The 16,986-nt window shown below is 38.6% G+C and overlaps 1 long non-coding RNA gene across 1 annotated transcript in view; it reads right to left on the reverse strand.

Annotated features, from left to right (window-relative positions):
* LOC125100290 (uncharacterized) overlaps nt 1-16,986 on the reverse strand; it is a 202,424-nt gene that overhangs the window by 169,323 nt on the left and 16,115 nt on the right. The window contains exon 2 of the long non-coding RNA XR_007127492.1: nt 11,951-12,093. This is a non-coding gene — a long non-coding RNA (uncharacterized LOC125100290). The remainder of the gene's footprint in view (nt 1-11,950; nt 12,094-16,986) is intronic.

Below are 16,986 nucleotides of genomic sequence, written 5' to 3' on the forward strand. Positions count from 1 at the left end.
TTTCCTGTGTGAATATACAGATATATTATCTCAGAAGTATTTAATGAAACCAAAAGCTAAATTTAAAAAATAGACATATTATAGTTAAAAGTAGAAGATCTTTAAAATATGTGTAGCATCTAAAAATGAAAAAATGAGAAAATTCTAACTTCCTCAATACTATTGGAAATCTGAGTCTCTCTCCTATTTAACCTTATGTGCATTCTTGCCTATAACTCTAATATTCCAAAAACTGTGCTTGTTGTACCTGGCACATTTCACGTATATGCATTTACCCAAAGAACACATGGTTCAGTTACATGAGTTTCTTGAAAACCTTATATAGACACATTGCATATCTCCCTCTGCTGCTTTTGATATTAATCTACATTTATTCCTGTGGCAGTGTAGAAGGGTTTCAGTTTGATGTAGTCATTTATTGTGCTTTCACAGGGTTGGTTGACTTTTCCTGTTGGAGCCAACACCAAGAACTGTGTCAGAGAACAGGCTACCTATGTTGTCTTTTAGGAGTATTATTGCTTGAAGTCTTATCCATTTTGAGTTGATTTTTATGTAAGGTCCAAGGCAGTGTTCCACTTTAATTCTTTTGCATGTGGCTGTCAAGTATTTTTTAACCATCATTTGAGGAAGAGACTGTCATTTTAGCATTGTATATTCTTACCTCCTTTGTCATAAATGAATTGACTATAAGTTCATAGGTTTTATTTCTGGACTCTATTCTGTTCCATTATTCTGTGTCTGCTTTGATTATTACAGCTTTTCAATATAGTTTAAAACTGGTGAGTGTGATACCTTCAACTTGATTCTTTTATCTCAAGATTTCTTTGGCTATTCAGGGTCTTTTGTATAAATTTTAGGGTTTTATTTCTATTTCTGTAAAGGATGCCATTGGTGTTTTTTTTTTTAAGATTTTATTTCTAAATAAAAAAATTTTAATTTAATTTTTATTTCTAATAAGACAGAGACAAAGCGAGAGGGAACACAAGCAGGGGGAGTGGGAGAGAGAGAAGCAGACCTCCTGCCGAGCAGGGAGCCTGTTGCAGGGCTTGATCCCAGGACTCTGGGATCATGACCTGAGCCAAAGGGAGACACTTAACCGACTGAGTCACCCAGGGGCCCTGTCATTGGTATTTTGGTGGGGATTGCAGATTGTTGAATCTATAGTTGCCTGGGGGGAGTAGGGACATTTAAACATTAAATCTTCTGATCTCTGAACACAGAATATTTCATTATTTCTTGCTTCAGTTTTTTTCACCACTTTTTTAAAGCTCTTACTGATTTATTCCTTGGTATTGTGTTCTTTATGATGCATTTATAACTGAAGTTGTTTTATTACTTTCACTTTATGGATAGCATAAGTGTATAGAAAGGTAACAGGTTTTTGTGGATTGATTTTGTACCTGCAACTTTACATAATTTGTTTATTCTAATAGTTTTTTGGTGGAGTCTCTAGGGTTTTCTGTATGTAATACATGTCGTCTGCAAATAGTGACCAACTTTTTTTTTTCCAATTTAAATACCTTTTATTCATTTTTCTTGCCTAATTGCTCTGGGTAGGACTTCCAAAGCAATGATGAATAAAAGCAGTGAGAATAAGCATACTTGTTTTTAGCATTTCATCACTGAGGATCATGTTAACCTATTGGCTTGTCCTCTGTTGCCTTGATTATGTAGAGGTACATCCCCTCTATACCCATTTTGTGTAGGGCTTTCATGATAAATTTCTGTTGAATTTTGTGAAATGTTTTTTCCTGCATCTGTTAGAATAATCCCATGATTTTTATCCTTCATTTTGTTAATGTGGTCTATCACAATCAGGGATCGGCACATGTGGACTAATCCTTGTATCCCTGGAACAAATCCCATTTGATCATGGTTTATAAGCCTTTTAATGTATTCCTGAATTTGGTTTGCTGTTATTCATCATTTTTATATCTATATTAATGAGGAATTTGGACTGAAATGTTCTTTTCTGGGGTCAATCCTCTCTGGGTTGTAAGAGTTTGGAATTTAGGCAAAGTTGGAGAGGGATTAGTATTCTTCTTCAGCATTCTGTAAAATTCACCAGAGAAGCCCTCTCTTCCTGGGCATTGGTTTGTTGCTAGGTTTCTGATGCCTGATTGAATCCCCTTACTAAAAACTGGTCTGTTTATATTTTCTACTTTCATGATTTAGTTTATGTAGATTGCATCTTTCTGGGATATTATTCATTTCCTTTTTCTGTCAATTTGTTGTCATATAACTGTTTATAGTGGGCTCTTAAAAGTGATAGCCCAGAAATATAAAGGATTCGGAGATTTTCTCTTTCATGCCTCATTTCGAATCTTACCCCTTTTGGTCTTGGTGAGTCTAGCTAAAGTTTTGCCAATTTAGTATCTTAGCTCTTATGAGCTTTTGTCCATTCATTTTCACTCTGATTTATGTTATTTCTTTCCTTCAACTAACTTTGAAGTCAATTTCTTCTTTTTCTAGTTCCCTGAGGCCTACAGTTCGGTTATGTGAGATCTCCCTTATGTCTTGATATAGGTGTTTACCACTATAAATTTCCCTCTTTGAAGTGCTTTCCCAAGTCCTATTTGTTTCAAGGTATTTTTAAAATTTCTCTTTGGACTTATTTGTGATATAGTAGCATGTGTTTTCATCTCCATATATTTGTAAGTTTTCCCCTTTTTTCTTTGTAATTTCTATTTCATACTTTTGTTCTTAAAAAGTGTTTGATGATTTTAATGAATACTTGTGGCCTCACATGATCTATCTGGACAATGATCCATATGCTCTTGAAAAAGATGTATCTTCTGTTGCTTTTGGATGGAATGCTGGATGTGTCTATTAAGTACATTTGGTCTAACGTGTCCCATGAGGCTGATGTTTCATTACTGATTTTCTTTCTGAATGATCACTCCATGAATGAAAATGTAGTGTAAAAGTCTCCTGCTGCTATTGTATTTCATTCTGCTTTTCTCTTGAGATCTGTTAATATTTACTACGTATAGTCATTTGCGCTTATTTTGGGTGCAGAAATACTTACAACTTCTTAGATTTTCCCCCTTCATTATGATGTAATGGTCTCTGATTCCGGTCTCTGTTTTCAAGTTTGTCTGGTATAACTACCCCGTATTTCTTTTGTTTTTCATGTGGGTGGCACATTTGTTTCCATCCCTTTACTCCGAGTCTAGCTAGATCTGAGGTCAATCTCTTATGAGTAGCATTTAGATGGATCTCATTTTTTAAATTAACATATAATGTATTATTAGCCCCAGGGGTACAGTAGATGGATCTCATTCTTATATCCACTCAGGTACTATGGATCTGACCAAAGAATGTAGTCTGTGTATTTATTGATAGGGATGTTCTTGATGCCATTTACTTATTCTCTTTTTGTAGTTCTCTGTTGCTTCTTCTCTTGCTCTCTCTTGTTATCTCATTATTTTCTATACTGTATGCTTATATCATCTTCTGTTGATCTATAGATTTTTGCTTTGTGGTTAACATGTGGCTTACCTTTAAGTTGGTAACAGCTGAAGTCTGAATACATTTTAAGTATTGTAGCTACAGTCACTTTCACATCTTTGGTCTTTTAACTTTTATCAGGCTTGTGTGAGAGTAATCCAGAACCTCTACAATATTAAATTATGCTGAATTTTACTATATATTTACCTTTCCGAGTGACACTTAGGCTTTCAAAAGCTTTCCTGTTCATTAGTGGCTTTTCATTTGAGCTCAAAGTCGTCACTTCAACATCATTGCAAGGACAGCGTGCATTAGAAGGGTCTGAGAAGCCACTACACACTGATGCTATTGCCCCTGCACGCGACTGGTGTAGAACCCCCCTGAGTGGTCTCCCCTGAGCTTATGGTTCTTTCATTAGAAAAGAGAGCATGGGGGGGGGGGCATTCAGCACCCTCCCTTAGTGTTGTAGGTCACTTCATGGGTGCAAGTACTCTGATCTTGCCTCTTACGGACTGTAGGGGAATTCATGGAACTCAACTACTTGGGACATGATTGTGACAGTGGAGGGGTAAAGGCTTGCAACAACACTCACTGGGAAACTGGGTTTATATATGCAAAGCCGAAGTAGCAGTCTTAACCAGCAGTTTTGTTTATCTACAGAACCAATGGGTGGCATACTCTGACCAGGGAACTAGAGGAGGTGTAGGTTGACCTGACTTGGGCTTTCAAACGAGTAATTTTTCTATGCTGAGACCTTATTTGCCCAGGCAAGAGGCAAATCAAAGCCCTTACTCATAAGGAGAGTAGCTCCAGGCCCCATCTGTCCAGAAGGATTGGCAAGAACACAAGGAGGATGCATACTGAGAGCTGGGCAGAGCTGATCATTCCCAATACCACTAGAGGAGTGTTCCCATGCTAGGCTTCGGGAAGGGCATTAATCCATAGCAACAAGAAGAGTAGCTACTGGTCATCCTAATGTAAAGCCTGCTTAGAAAACCTGGGAGTTCCCTTGAGCGGCCCCTCCCTGTCTTGTCCAAACAGGGAATTAAAACGTAGCCCCATGCAGAATAGCCTGGCTCTGGGCCCCATCGGAGCAGAGAGCAAACAACAGCACCTGGAAGCTGTATCCCCCAGTAACACTCAGGCCAAGACGTGAGCAGGCAGTACTGACCATCTGTGGTGCAGACAGTACTGCGGTTGTGGGTTAGCCCGACTTAAGAACACATACCCAGGGCTTGTCTAGCTCCAAGAGCACACAGACAACTAAAATGAAATTAGGAAAATTGCATGACTACAACAAGATCAGAGAAACCCTAAGAACAACAAGAAAACAGAAATCTTAGAGTCAATAAATGCAGTGATTGAACTGTAGAGTTCAATAAAAACCTTCTCAGGTAGACACAGCCATGCAAAAGAATCAGCGACTAGAAGGTAGGACATTTGAAATGATCTAATCCAGAAGAACAATAATATGAAGGAAGCCTGAGGGAAATATGAAGCATAATGCAGGGGAAAGGATAGAAGGTATATAGAAAGAATAACAGTTTAAAACTTGGCAGACCTAAGGGGAGAAGTAAACACAGATCGGAGGGTTTGAAGTAGCTGAAAAGTTGCGATCAACAGGGCTATAGTAAGACATATTTTATTACATTGCCATAAAATCAAAGAACAAGAAATAAAGTAGCGAAAGAGAGAAGTAACAAACAAGGTAACAGCCTACAAGAATTGGTGGATTTTTCAGGCCAGCGAGAGAATGGAACAACAAATTCAGATATTTAAAGAAAACATGTGTTAGGTGGCTTTCAGTTTTTGCACAGGTCCTAATGTTATGGGTCTTGGGATTGTGTTGGACTCTGCTCTCAGTCTGAAGATTCTCTCCCTCGACCCCTCCCCTCACTTGCTTCTCTCATGCTAATATAAAGAAATCTTAAAAAAAAAAAAAAAGGCGGATGGTAAGTTGTTGTTAGTTATGCAACCAACAACAAATGGGGAAATTGTGACATCAGTCACCTAAAATATGTGGGGCTAAAGGAGTCAAAGTTTAAGAACTATATTGAAGTTATCACTTTAAAATAGAGCAATATGATTTTATTTTATGTAAACCTCCTGATAAACACAAGGGAAAATCTGGTAGCAATTTCACGAAAGAACATGGTAAAGTAATGGAAGTATGCTGATGTGAAAAGACAACAAAACACAAGATGTTCCTTTTTATCTGCTGCCTTAATGGATGTATAAAACAATAATTACTACACAGATGAAATTTTCAGTCAAAAGACAGAATGATTGAATGGATAAGAAAACAACATGCAATGATATTCTGCCTAAAGAAACTCAGTGTAGCCTTAAAGATACACAAGGACAGAGAGTGAAAAGACAGAAAAAGGTATTTCAAGCAAATGGGAACAACAAAATACTGCAAGTTGGGGGGGCACCTCGGTGGCTCAGCTGGTTGGGCGGCTGCCTTCAGCTCAGATCATGATTCCGGAGTCCCGGGATTGAGTCCTGCATCAGCTCCCTGCTCAGAAGCTCTGACCTTCTCCCCTCTCATGCTTTCTCTCTCTGACAAATAAATAAATAAATAAATAAATAAAAATAAAATTTAAGGGCGCCTGGGTGGCTCAGTGGGTTAAGCCGCTGCCTTCGGCTCAGGTCATGATCTCAGGGTCCTGGGATCGAGTCCTGCATCGGGCTCTCTGCTCAGCAGGGAGCCTGCTTCCCTTCCTCTCTCTCTGCCTGCCTCTCTGCCTACTTGTGATCTCTGTCTAATAAATAAATAAAATCTTTAAAAAAAATTTAAAAAAAAAAACTACTGCAAGTTGGGAAAAAACAACAGAGCAGGGGTAGCTACACTGACACAAAGTAGAATACCAACTAAAAATGATAAAGACAAAGAATATCATTATACAGTGATAAAGGGTTCCGCCCACAAAGATGTAACAATTGTACATGTCTGTGCTCCCCAAATCAGAACAGCCTAAATCTATACAGGACAACTAACAGAGCTAAAAGGAGAACTAAAGTCCCCTACTGTGACCATATTGCTGCTTCACAGCCCCCTCTCAGCCATGGAGAGACCATCCAGATAGAGAATGAGTAATGGAAGAGATGTGAGTAACACTGTAGACCGCACAGACCCAGCAAATACAGTCCCCCTGTCCTGAAGTCAGAAACCTTTACTAGTAGAAATGGCAAAAGAGGGAGAGGTCATTACTATTTCATAAAAGTGGTAATTCTGTTTGGATTTCTTGTGGTTAGTGCAAACAGAATTACCACTTTTATGAGATAGTAATAGTGCCAACAGGTACCAAAGCAGGTCTCTCAAAAAAATGCAGTGGCATGAAGCAAACTTCTGGATAGTGGGTGAAATCTGTACCCATAAGGAACGTTTTCTAGGATAGGATGTATCTGAGGCCACACAACATACAGCAACTTAGAACAAGCAGCAAAGGCTTTCCTAAGATGGAAGTTTACAGCAACAAATGCCTATATTAGGAGGGAAGACCCCTGCAGAACCTAACTCTTATGCCTTAAGGAAACAGAAGAGGAGGCCCAAATCCAACCCAAAGGAAGTACAAGTAAGGGAGGAAAGAAAACTAAAGCAGATATAAGTGAAATAGAGAACATGAAAGCAGCAAAGATGTATGAAATTAAGAGTTAAACAAAATGGACATACCTTTAGCCAGACTCCCAAGGAAAATTAGAATATCCAAATCAACTAAATTATATGTAAGACAACTGATACCATGAAAATATAAATGATTATAATGGACTGCTATGAACAACTATTGGCCAACAAACTGGACAGCCAAGAACAAATGAAAATAATTCTTTCAAACATACAAAATACCAAGAACGAATAGAAAGGAAAAGAAAATCTAAATATACCAGTTACTGGTAAAGAAAATGAATCTGCAAGCAAAACCCTCCCAAAAGAAAAATGGCCTCTCAGGTGAAATTTTACCAAACATTTCAAGAATTAACACTAGCATTTCTGAAACTCTTTAAAAAAAACTGAGGAGAAGTCAATGCTCTGAACTCATTTTACAAAGCCAGCATTGCTTTGGTATCAAATCCAGGGTGGCACACTACTGGAAATGAAAACTGTAAGCCAATCTCCTTGATGAGTATAAATGCAAAATAGAAAAAATAAAAAAAAGAAACAAAATGATGACAAACAGAATTCAGCAGCACATTAAAAGGAACAATCATCTCAAATACAAGGATGGCTTAGCATTTGCAAATCACTATGCTACATCACATTAAAAGAATGAAAGAAGTGTATGATCTCTCAGTAGACCAAGTACTTGACAATGTGGAACATTTGCTCATGAAAGACGTTTAAAAATTATACATAGAAAATATGTATCTCAACATAACAAAAGCCATGTGCAGCACACACAGTTAACATGATACTCAATAGGGAAAAGATAAAATGATGTCCACTCTTGCCACTTTGATATGACCTAGGCACACCTGCTGTCACTGCAATTAATTGTGCTTTGCAGATAAAATGCAATTTTTACAAATTGATGTTTTCTTGCAACCCTGCACTAAACAAGTCTATTGGTGCCATTTTTCCAACTGCATGTGCTCGCTTCGTGTTTCTGTGTCACATTTTGGTAATCTTCACAATATTTCAAACTTTTTCATTATTTTTGTCATGGTGATCAGTGACTAACTTGCTGGAAACTCAGATTAAGATTATTAGCATTATTTAGCATAAACTGCTTTTTTTTTTTTCCAAATCACCGTGTATACTTTTTATGCATAATGCTACTGCACATTTAATAGACATCAGTATATTGTCAATCTAACTTTGAAAAAAAGATTTATTTGAGACAGAAAGAGTGTGTGAGCAGGGGGAGCCTCAGAGAGAGAGAATCCTCAGGCAGACTCCCCACTGAGCACGGAGCCTAACGCAGGGCTTGGTGCCAGGACCCTGAGATTAGAAACAGCTATTTGATAGACTGAGCCTCCCAGGGACCTCTAAACCTAACCTTTACATGCGCTAGGAAACCACACTTCATTTGACTTGCTTTGCTGTGAACTTGGTTATTGTGATGGTCTGAAACTAAACTCACAATATCTCTGAGATAGGCCTGTTTTCTAATTCTTAACAGCAGCATTTAGGCAACGAAGAAATAAAAGATACCCAAAATTGGCAAGGAATAAGTAAAACTATTACTTCTTGAATACGATGTAATACCACATCTATGAAACCTTAAATACTCCACCAAAACTGTTAAAAATAACAAGACAAATAGTTCAAAGGATATAAAATCAAGGCACAAAAATCTGTTGCATTTCTGTACACTCATAAAGCACTATTAGAGGAAAAAAAGTTAAGAAAATAAGTTTAAAAAGTTAAGAAAATAATCCCATTTTCTACTCTCTCAAGAAGAATAGAATGTCAAGGAACACATTTAGTCAAGGAGGTAGAAGACATATACAACGGCAGCTTTAAGACACCAGCGAAAGAACTGAAGATAACACAAACAAATGGAAAGATGTTTTGTGCTCATGGATTAGAAGACTTAATATGGTAAAAATGTACATAGTTCCCAAAGCAATGCAAAGATTCAAGTGACATTTCTTATAGAAGTAAGCAGCCCTAAGCCCTGGAAGGAATTAGAGAAGGCATCAAATTGGCAATCTAGAAAAATAACAAAGCTGGAGGCCTCACATGCCTTGATTTCAAATATAGCAGAAAGCTATGCTAATCAAAATAGTGTGGAAGCGGCATGGAAAGAGACACATGGATCCAAGGAACAGAGTGGAGAGCTTACAAAGAAACCCACACCTTTATGGTCAATTCATTTATGCCAAAGGCAAGAAGACACACTGGGGGAAAGGAGAGTCTGTTCAACAAATGGTGTTGGGGAAACTGGCCAGTTACCTGCCACAGAATTAAAAGTGGATGAAGGCTTGAAGGTAAGACCTGAAATAGTACTTCTAGAAGACAACATAGGCCTGCAGCTGTTGTCGGCAACAATATTTTGGATGGGACACCAAAAGGAAAGGCAAAAGTAGCAGACTTAAACAAGTACGACTATATCAAACTAGAAAGTTCTGTACGCCAAAGCAAATACTCCACGAAACAAAGCAGCCTACCAGCTGGGGAGAAGTCTTGTGAACTACATTCCTGATAATGGGTTAATACCCAAAATATATAAAGAAATCCTACAAGACTATAGCAAACAAGGGGCCTTTGAATGAAAAATGAGCAAAGGATCTGAGCTGATCTTTTTTCAGGGCAGACAGAGATGGTCAGCAAGTACCTAAAGGGTGATCTACATCACTAATCATCAGGGGAGAATTGCAAATCTTTTTTTTCTTTTTTAATTTAAAGATTTTAGTTATGTATTTGACAGCTAGAGATCACAAGTAGGCATAGAGACAGGCAGACAGAGAGCGGGGAAGCAGGCTCCCCGCAGAGCAGAGAGCCAGATGCAGGGCTTGATCCCAGGACCCTGGGACCATGACCTGAGCTGAAGGCAGAGGCTTAACCCACTGAGCCACCTAGGCACCCGAGAATGGCAAATCTTAACCGCAGTGTTACCACCTTGCACCTCTGAGAAAAGGTGTTACCGAAAAGACAAGAAATAGCAAGGCTGAGCAGAAAAGGAAACTCTAGTGCATTGTCGGTGGGAATGCAAACTGGTGAAGCCAGTGTGAAAGACAGAATGGAGGTTCCTCCAACAATTAAAAATGGAACCTACCCTACGATCCAGGAATTGCACCTCTGTGGACTTGCCTTAAGAAAATGAAAGCAGAGGATTCTCTCACAGCTGCAGCTTGGGGCCTCAGGTGGGAGCACAGACATCTGGGCAGAGAGGTCAGGCTGGCAGAGCAGGAGAGGTACCTGTGGGGAGGGCCACAGAGCCGCCCTGCTTTGCAGCTGTGCCCCCTGGGCCATGCCCTCTGTTCCCTGGGCATGTGTTGGCCCCAGAGCAGGGCCTCTGACTCCTTGGCATCCCTGCCCAAGATGTCTGCCCACCCTGTCCTCTGGGCATCCTCTGAGGTCTGCAGTCAGCTTAGACATTGCCTGTTTTTTCCCCTGTACCCCTTGGTTCTTCTGCCTGGCAGCTACAGCAGCAAATACCCCAACTCATTTGATGGTTTACGTGTCCCAGAGCTTTTGTGAGCAGGGTCAATATCTTACAGTTGTATGCCTGATATATAGGAATTGATCAATAAATGCCACGTGGGTGGTAAAACACACACACCAAAAACCATCACTGTAAAAACAATATGCACCCCCCATGTTTATCACAGCATTTTATATAATAACCATGATCTAGAAACAGCCTAAATTTCTAACACTGGAGAAATAGTATAAATATATTTCACATTTTCTTTAGCTATGTATCTGTGTGTGTGTGTACATACAGATATATACATATGTGTGCATACCATATATGTATATACCTATATATAGACATATATATTGTAAAATATATAGGTATAATATATGAAATGGACTACTATTCAGCCAGAAAAACTGAATATTTTGCCATTAGTGACCACATGGATGAACTCTGAGGGCGTCCTGCTAAATGAGGTAGGTCAGACAAAGAAAGATAAATACTGAATGATCACACTTATCTGTAGAATCCAACAAAATACCCAAGCTAGGGGACCTGAGTGGCTCAGTTGGTTAAGTGACCGCCTTCGGCTCCGGTCATGATCCAGGAGTCCTGGGATCAAGTCCCGCATTGGGCTCCTTGCTCAGTGGGGAGCCTGCTTCTCCCTCTGACCCTCTCCCTTCTTGTGCTCTCTTTCAAGTAAATAAATAAAATCTTAAAACATACACAGAACAGACTGGTAGTTGCCAGAGGTGGGGGTGAGGGAAATGGAATAATAGGGTTAAAATACACAGAATTGGACTTATCAAATAAATGATGGAAATGGAATATACTTCAGGGGGAGTATAGTTAAAACTATATTGGATATTTGAAAGTTCCTAGGAGAGTCGATTTTAAAAGTTTTCATCAGAGGAAAAAAATTAAATACATGGAGAATCAGGTAGAATCTAGAACCTACCTCATAACTAGAATTATTATGGTCATCATTTCTCTAAATATACAAATATTCAATCATATGAGCTTTTGTTGTATAGCATAATGTTACATGTTAATTCTATGTAAGTTAAAAACAGTTTTGAAAGCTGTCTACACTAAGATGTCAGATTTAAAACACAGTTCTTACATTGGCATAAGCATCTAGAAAAGCATTAATCTCTGCATTATAAAAACAAGGACATATGAGAAAATTATAATATGCAAAGTTATTTTTTCTTAAAATCAGTCTAAAAAATCGTTAGTCATTTCCTTGGCCTCAGTTATGTAGATACCTTTAGAATGAAATGAAAAGAATAAATACATTGTTTTGCTTTAACAGTAAGTACACTGTCCTATTTTTAACTGTCATTCATATGTCTAATTATGAACCAAATTCATCTTCTCTATTTTCATTCACGTTATAAATTTTTACTTACTATCAGGGTAGCATTTCCAGGCAGGCTTTCCATAATATTTACATATCAATTCAGTGTAGCACCAATGTGTCAGGGCCAACTTTCACAAACTGGATATAGTTATGGTAATAAACAAAGAAGGGACATTTGGTTTCCACTCTGTCCTAACAAGGAAAAATTTGAAGGAACTAAAAAACTAATAGCTCTTCTTAGTTCTGTCAAAGGCGTAAGAAAGCAAATTTCTCTCCAAATTAGTGGGACAGGAAGGGGAATATAGACCATCACACCCTACCTACGTATAAACCTAAATGTCTGTGGCAACCAGTACGGAGGGTAGGAAAATCTGAACTCTAATGGACAAATTTCTGGAGGCTTAGTGTGTGATGAGCCTGTGAGATCGACGGCAGTCCCCACTGAGAGCAGAACCCAAAGCAGGGCTTGATCTCACTATCCTGAGACCAAAACCCAGAGTCGGATGCTCTACTGACTCAGCCACCCAGATGCACCAGTGTGTGATTTTAAAGCCACCATTATTAATATGCTAAGGATCTATGGGGGAAAAAATGAGACAGTAGGCCATAACAGATGGGTAATGTAAGCAGAGAGTTGGAAATTTGGGGGGAAAAATGTAGTAACTAGAGAATGAGAAGGGTAGGAGTGTTAAAGTCTAATTCAATATCCCTGGCAACTGATCAAGTATGTTCATGCTTGTCAACTACCAAGAGAGAAATAAATGAGGATAGGAAAAGCCTTTTCCAGCTTTTGTCTGAACTGATTTTTTTCTTGTATTTAGAGCTGATCTAAAATATAAATACCAAATTCTTAATAAAAAAAGATACAAAGTAAATCACTGTGCTGTAAATACTGACATACCACACAAGACAGTGTTTAGATGTCCTCAGTGGAAAAGGTATGCCCATTCTACTCCTGAAGAACTGAGCACAACATTTTTTCATTGTTCATGGTACTGGGGTTTGTACATATTTTGATATTTAACATCTTATCCTATATCTTATATCTTCGCTGTGCCTATCCTTTAACATCCCCCTCCTCCAAATCATAAATTCAAAATTTTTACATTACCCTTAGATTACAGAACCAAGTTTTTCTCATTCTTATTTCTCATTCACTATTCTGTGAATAGCTCTTGATAAAGTTACTTTCTTAAGCATATGTGTTTTCATGGTGACTAACTCAGAGTTTCTCAAAGAAATAACCTAAGAATCATCAACATAGGGGAAAATGTGAATCACTTCTGAGAAGGAAAAATGTTATTTACTTTTAAGACACTTCAAAGATTACCTCAGAAGATAACATAAGTAAGAAGGAGTATGTGAGGAGCATAAATGAAGGCTTGGGAAATGTGCCTCCCCTCATGTGAGGGAAAAAGCCTTCTTTCCTAGGGGTGGAAAATATAAAACTGTCAGCAGAAACGCTGAGTTCTCCACTCAGGGTTTGTGGCCAGAGAATGAAAACAGGCCTGGGTTAGTATGTTGGAGGTACTGTCTCCTTCATGCATCTGGGGTTTATTTCAGATTTTGGAGAATCAGAAGGTGTAGCCTGGACACAGCTACCAATCCTGGGCTCACTGTGCAGGGTAAGAGTGGTGCTGACTGAAACCACCTGAAGCTGCTACAGGGAAGAAATGTCTTGACAGTGCAAGAAAGGTTCTTGCCCTGTCTACTGTCCCCTCTTAATTCCTTCCCCTTGTATTGGCACCTGAGATAAGAAAGTAAAATTACTCTAAAATGTTCTCCATTTGTTTGTATCTGAAAGACTTATGTAGGGACACCATGATCTTTGAGAATCCATCTAAAACAATTACAGACCGCACATCCACAATGTATTTTATAAAGATGAATTAGAGGAATAACATTTTTTCCTTCTTTGACATAGATGTAGTAAGGAACAAGAGGAACATTAAAATAATTGGTATTTCCAGTAAGATTTAAGAAACCCAACATTATGCAATTCTACAGAAAGGTCATGTTAAGAGAACATGACTTTACTAAATAAAGATTATTTAGCAAAAAAAGAGATAATTGATAGGGTGAAGGGGTGGCACAGTTGGTTAAGCATATAACTGTTGATTTTGACTCAGGTTGTGATCGAAGGGGCATGAGGTCAAGACCCATATGGGACTCCATATTCAGCATGGAGTCTCCTTGCTAAGAAGACTTTCTCCCTCTCCCTCCTCCCCTCCCACTTAAGTATTAATAAAATAACTAATTTTAAGATGTGCGGAAGTTTAAACATGGTATCAGATTCTGAAGAACAAATAATCAAAAGTCAAAAATATTTTGATATACAGAGGAATGAAAAGTAATAAATGGTAAGAAACCTGTAGAAGAGACCTAATATTTTCAGTATAGATATTTACAAAGATATATTTCATAAACTTGGGAACAAAAATAGTTTTTTTTAATGTCTATAGCAGCAATGTCCACAATAACCAAACTACAGAGAGAGCCTAGATTTCCATCAACGGATGGATAAAGAAAATGTGACCTATATATATAGTGGAATACTATGCAGCCATTAAAAATCGAATCTCGTCATTTGCAATGTTATGGATGGAACTAGAGGGTATTATGCTGAGTGAAATAAATCAATCAGAGAAAGATAGTTATCATATGACCTCTCTGATATGAGGAATCTGAAAGGCAGGGTGGGGGTTTGTGGGGGGAAGGGAGGGAAAAATGAAGATGGGACCAGGGAGGGAGACAAACCATTAGAGGCTCCTAATCTCAGGAAACAAACTGAGGGTTTCTGAAGGGGAGGGGGATGGGAGGGATGGGGTGGCTGGGTGATGAACACTGGGGAGGGTATGTGGTATGGGGAGTGCTCTGAATTGTGTAAGACTGATGAATCACAGACCTGTACCCCTGAAGCAAATAATACATTATATGTTAATTTAAAAAAATTTTTTTTTTTCTTAACTCGTAATTAATGGCTGTTGTCCCTAACTGGCATGTGGTTTAGTAACTCTGCTTTGATCTGAATGATCTAAAACACAGGGACTTTTAGTCACTTTTAGAATCTTACTTCAAAACTTCCAACGTCAAAAAAGACAGCTGTGAACTTCAAGCTGTTGATTCACAATATGGCCAATATGTTATTCATTACTGCGGTGCAGGCTTCACTGCCACATAGCATTCACATTTTCAGAGGCCTGACGGGCAACTGTTCTTGGGATGTTCTCCTGGTTTAGACTCTTGCACAGGTAATATGATCCACACCCCTTCCTTATCTTAGACTCACAGGCTCAACCACTCTCCATCAAGCCATGGTCTGTATCAGGGTGTCCAAGCCCAACACCTTGGAAGGTTCATTCACATACTGAGCCAGAAGAAAACCAGACTCACAGTCTGCTTTCTAGAGTCTAAATCCCCAGCTTGATCTCCTCCCTCCTGATTTAGGAGTCCTCCTTTGAGGCCAAAAATAACTTTACCTGCCTATAAACTTTGATCTGAGCCACTGAGACCTAATCCCATGAAGTTCCTTGACTTCTATTATGGAGACAGAGATCCTAGTCTTTGTTTTTGCATGTGTAATATGTTCTAGCCTGAGTTTGGGCAGTTTGAGGTAGTTAATGTCTCTTTTCCAAGGTGAACAGACAACCACCAAAGATAAAAATGTCCTTGGCAAGAAATACTTGGCGCCTGATGGTAATGAATGACAGGCTCTCTCCAGGTTCCTTCTAAATACACCACACACAGTTGTGAGTATCTATGTGCCAAACATAGGGGCTCTGAATTTTATATAGCAAATATTTACATACTTAAGAGGAGAAATGGACAGCAATATAATAATAGGAGGGGACTTTTATACCCCTCTTATATCAATGGATAGGTCATCCAGACACAATATCAATAAGAAAACACTGGCCTTAAAAGGGCATGTGAGACCAGATGGACTTTACAGTTCTGTAGAGAACAGTCCATTCAAAAGGAACAGATATGCATATTTAACTGTACGCAAAATACTCTCCAGGATAGATCTGATGTTAGGCAACAAAACAACATGCTGCAATGACCAGTGGCTAAATGAAGAAATCCAAAGAGAAATCAAAATACCTGAGATGAATGAAAAGGGAAATACAACTTAGCAAATTTGACAGATACGGCAACTGCAGTTCTAATGGGGAAGTACACCGTAATGAATGCCTACAACCATTGTCAAGAAGAGCCTCCAGCAACTTAACTTTATACATCAAGGAACTATAGAAAGAACAAACAGAGCCTGAATTTAATAGATATAAGGAAAGAACAAAGGCCAGAGTGAAATCAATAGACACTTGGTGCCTGATGAGTAAAAAGACAAAAAGATCAATGAAACTAAGCTGGTTCTTCAAAAAGTAACAAAACTGACAAAACTTGAGCTAGAATCGCCAAGACAGTAAATTACGTATGTTTAACATAAAGATGTGAAAGATATGCACAAAGAAAGCTGTAAGACACTGATCACATTGAATAAGGCACAAATACAGGGAAAGAAATTAGAATAATTAAAATGATTGAAACATCCATACCACCCGAAGAAGTCTATAAATTCTAAACAATCCCTATCAAACTTCCCATGTCTTTTCTCACAGAAATAGAACCAAAAATCCTAAAATCTGTATGTAACCATTTAAGATTTTGGAAGGCCAAAGCAATCTCAAGAAGAGCACATCTGAGAACATCATGCTCCACATTTTTCAGGCAAATATAAATGGTTTCCTAGAGGATGGGGAAAGGGAAACTGAAACCCTCCCATTTTTGTCTCCTGCAGAGAGAAGAAAGAAACTCTCAAGTTCAACCAACATGATTGGCTTCTCTCTTCCATCCTCGACCTCCAACCTAGAGACAGCTGGAGTGTAGTTGGCATCTTCTTGAACGACCGTTCTGTTCACTTGGTCAGCGGGCTGGTTTTAACTCCAACTGTGGGCCATAAAGCTCACTCATGTCCATGGCTGCACTGAGTATAGTAGATACTTTTAAGTTTGTCTGTGTCTCTACATTTGTATGTATACATATGTTAGCATAACCAACTCCGGGTTCCCCAGAGGAACAAAA

The sequence above is a fragment of the Lutra lutra genome, chromosome 5 (genome assembly GCF_902655055.1).
Source record: "Lutra lutra chromosome 5, mLutLut1.2, whole genome shotgun sequence".
Classification (NCBI taxonomy): domain Eukaryota; kingdom Metazoa; phylum Chordata; class Mammalia; order Carnivora; family Mustelidae; genus Lutra; species Lutra lutra.